At 58.6% G+C, this 4,077-nt stretch overlaps 1 non-coding gene across 1 annotated transcript; it reads left to right on the top strand.

Annotated features, from left to right (window-relative positions):
- The first annotated feature begins 716 nt into the window (after positions 1–716).
- On the top strand, positions 717–789 carry TRNAC-GCA. Its single transcript has one exon. It is a non-coding gene; the product is annotated as a tRNA-Cys (tRNA).
- Positions 790–4,077: the final 3,288 nt, after the last annotated feature.

Below are 4,077 nucleotides of genomic sequence, written 5' to 3'. Positions count from 1 at the left end.
CCCCTTGGCCAGGCTCCCGCTCTGTTCGGTGGCACAGATGCAGCTTTGAGCGGACTGGCCGGCCAGGGAGGGAAATTAATGAAGGGGCGCGTCATAAAAGAGCTCGGCCGGCCTGGCTACCTCACTCCAGCAGTAATTAACTTCTTTTTCTTTCTCTCTTTTTTTTTAGCTCATGAAGGTAAATATGCCCGTGGCACTGGCCCAGTCTAGCTCTTCTTTATTAAAAAGGGGCCAGCAGAGGGGTTCATGGGGAGCCGAGGCTTAATCTGTTTTCCCCCAAGAAGAGCAATTTTAAATCACTCGTGTGATGTGTGTGCAGACTGACGATGCCCGGATCACACACTCCTCGGGCGGAGGGAGGCCGGGGGCAGATGAGGGACGGTCCCCGACGGACAGACACGGTCGTTCTCCACCTGAAAGCAGCTTAAAGGGTCTCTTAAGGGTTTTTAAAAGTTTGCTCTTCTCCCTCCGGCCCCCCACGATGAGCTCCTGTTGTGCACAGTGCACGGCGCACGGCCGCGGGTTCCGCTGCACAGGAGCCTCCCGTGCCCGTGTCCGTGGGACAGGGACAGCCCCACCGCCTCTCGCCGCCAGCTTCCCAGGTTAGAGACACGGTGACAAAGGCAACTGAGGATGTGGTGTTGCCATCTCTTGTTGACACGGAAAAAAGGGGGACAGGGACACGGCCTGCCTTCAAAGTAAAAGCACCTGCCCTGGCCTGTGTGGCTCAGGGGGCAGAGCGTTGGCCTGCAGACTGAAAGGTCCCGGGTTCGATTCCCGGTCAGGGCACACACCCAGGTTGCGGACTCAATCCCCAGTGGGGGGCATGCAGGAGGCAGCCAATCAATGATACACTCTCATTGATATTTCTATTTCTCCCTCTCCCTTCCTCTCTGAAATCAATAAAATATATTAAAACAAAACAAAACACCCACCTGTTAGTATGTGAGGTACGTGAGACAGTCAAATTCATAGGCACAGAAGCACCATAGTTGCCAAGGGCTGGGGGAGGGGACAGGGTCATTGTTTTATGGGCACAGAGTGTCCGTTTTGCAGATGGGAAGTTCCGGAGATTGTGAATACGCCTGGACGTAAACTTAAAAATAATGAATGATGACTTCTTTTTTAAAAAGTTTATTTTATTGATCTTTTACAGAGAAGAAGGGAGAGGGAGAGAGAGTTGGAAACATCAATCAGCTGCCTCCTGCACGCCCCCTGCAACCAAGGTACCTGCCCTTGACCGGAATCGAACCTGGGACCCTTCAGTCCACAGGCCGACGCTCCATCCACTGAGGCAAACCGGTCAGGGCGAATGATGACTTCTTACAAATCACTTTAGGATGGCAATAGACTTCGAGCGTGAAACCTGTGTTTCATGCCAAAACATAAAAATGGTGTGTACGGCCAAATCTTCAATCTGTTCAGAGGTGAAGCACTAAGTTTTAGTCAGTTCTAAGACTTTTTCCGCTACAAATACGTTGTACAATCCTCAGATAAATACGCATCCATATTCATTTGAGTGTAACCTTATGCACTTACAGTCATCAAATCTCAGTAGCTTTTATTTTTTTATTAATTTTTCTGTTTTTAGAGAGAGGAAGGGAGAGGGAGGGAGAGCGAGACACTGATGAGCAGATCATCGATCGGCTGCCTCCTGCACTGCTGGTGATGGAGCCCAAAACCTGGGCACGTGCCCTGACTGGGAACCAGACTGGTGACCTCTTGGTTCCTGGGTTGACGCTCTAACCACTGAGCCACGCCAATGGGGCTCTCAGTGGCTTTTAACTCACACGTTTTCCCCCCTCGGGCGGCTCCACGGTGAGCTGGGTGTCCCCCGGGAACACTGCTCCTCACAGTGTCACTCAGAAGCCCACGCTGCTTTGATGCTTTGACTGAGGGGCTGGGCGTGCCCAGTGGGATGAGAGCCTCAGACACTGGTGAGACTGGGACCTCACACAGGCAGGTGCGATGAGATTCGGTGACCGCTGTGAGGAGGAGCCGCCGGGAATGTGCCCATGGGAACGATGAAGCATGTCTCCTGGGACACACACGCGTGTTGCCTTCTGTGGGGGGTGCTGTCAGGACAAGGCATGCTCTACTCCCACATGGACGCGTAGCTGACGGACAGCCGCCCACAGCCGCCAGCGATAGAGATTCAGGGGGACACAGTGAGGGTCCTCTGGGGGGGACCAGTCCTGCCATGTTCAGTTTTGCTCAGAGACTCCTAAGCCTTCCAACGTGCTGACAGAGCTTCTAAAATCCCAAGCAGGCCGTCAACGCAGAAGCTCACAGACACTGCACAGGGAGCCACAGACACTGCACAGGGAGCCACAGACACTGCACACCAGGAACCACCAGAGGCAGGAGTGCCCAGGAACAGACTCTCCCCTCGGGCCTTTGGAGGGAGCATGCCTCTAGCCACAGACACTGCACAGGGAGCCGCAGACACTACACAGGGAGCCACAGACACTGCACAGGGAGCTCCCAGACACTGCACAGGGAGCCGCAGACACTGCACAGGGAGCCCGCAAATACTGCACATGGAGCTACAGACACTGCACAGAGAGCCCACAAATACTGCACATGGAGCTGCAGACACGACTGAAAGGGAGGAGGCCCCTGTGCACGGGAATTGGGCTTTATTGCCAGCTGCTGCCATGGGAACCGCCCTGGAAGGTCCGTGTCTTTTCTGCTCAGATCTCAGGGCTTTTCCTCCTTCATTTCCCTCAAATAAACTCGGTGAGAGTTGCTGGCTCTTAGGATCCCCCCAGCACCGCTCCCCCCCCCAGGTCCCTGGGAAGCAGGAGGCGGAGGGGGTGGCTGGGAACCCTGGGAAGGAGGAGGAAGAAGACCCTGGAGACACAGGGGGCCTGAACCACCAGGACTGGGAGGCCCTTGTCCCTGAGCCTGAGCCTCTGGAGGGCCGGCTGCCGCCTGGGATGTGTGTCCTTTGAAGCAACTTTAACGTTTTGTCTCTTGGGCCCTGGAATTCGCGTTCCCTGCAGTGACCACAGGAAACAGGAATCCAACCAACACAACCGGAAAGTATGCTTGGGGGGGGGTGTCCTGGACCCCAAGTCGTTCTGTTCTTAAGGAACGTGATGGTTGGGAGACGCTGGACGCAGAGAACCGAGCGGTACAGTTACAGCCTCGGCGGTGACAGCGCAGGTGAGTGACGACCCCGGGAGCCCTGTGTGCGCGGGGGCGGGCGGCCAGGTGTGCGGGAGACGGCGGGTACCTGCGTGGACGGCCTCGGGAGGAAGGCGGAGGGGGAGGAGGAGGGAGAAAGGAGGGGAGGAGGGGGAGCCGCCGCCTCTCCGTCCTCCTGGCAGATTAGCGAGGAGCTGGCACCTGTCTGGCCCTCTGCCCCGTCCGTCCGCGGATTCGATGCCCAACGTCCTGGCTGAGGAGCCCCCAGCGCCGGGGGCTGTGGGAGCAGGTGTGGGGCCCACCAGGGCCCTGCCGCGCCTCCCCTTCCCAAGGACCCAGCACCGCAGGGACCACAGCCCTTCGCTGCTGCAGCGCGCACCCCTCACCGCCCCCGACGCCCGATGTCCCGCTCTGGCCCCAGATGACCGGGCCGCTCCTGTCCTATCCGGGACCCTGAACCCGCGGAGGGGCGTCCCTGGGACCTGGACCCCCCTGCGGACCAGACAGAGCAGCCGCGCACCTCGGGAGCCGACACGACACGACAACCCTGTCCGCTGGGAGGACCCAACCCGGAGAGGAGCTGGTGGGGCCAGGGGACGTCGCCTCCGGGCAGCCCCCCGGGATGCGCACCCGCCGGCCTCGGCAGGACGCGGAGCTCCGGGAGGGAGGGGACAGCCGCTTTGGGGAACTTTCCTTGCGTTTAATCATTAACGAGGGTCCTGGAAGGAAAACAGCGACCCTGGCGCTCCACAGTCCGCCCTGTGCCCGCCGGAGCCTCGATGGTGCGGGCACCCACTTTTTAAGACTAAAGTGGGGGGACTGCTTCTCACACATGCGCCCCCGCGGGCGGGAGACCTCGGACCCTCCGCTCACGGTTTCCTTACAAGACTCGGACACCGAACCTTCAGGCTCCCCAGCCCCGCGTGG

This window comes from Myotis davidii, unplaced genomic scaffold, assembly GCF_000327345.1.
Source record: "Myotis davidii unplaced genomic scaffold, ASM32734v1 scaffold989, whole genome shotgun sequence".
In the NCBI taxonomy this organism is placed as follows: domain Eukaryota; kingdom Metazoa; phylum Chordata; class Mammalia; order Chiroptera; family Vespertilionidae; genus Myotis; species Myotis davidii.
Note: the sequence above shows the minus strand (reverse complement) of the source record. Positions and strands in the feature narration are given on the sequence as shown.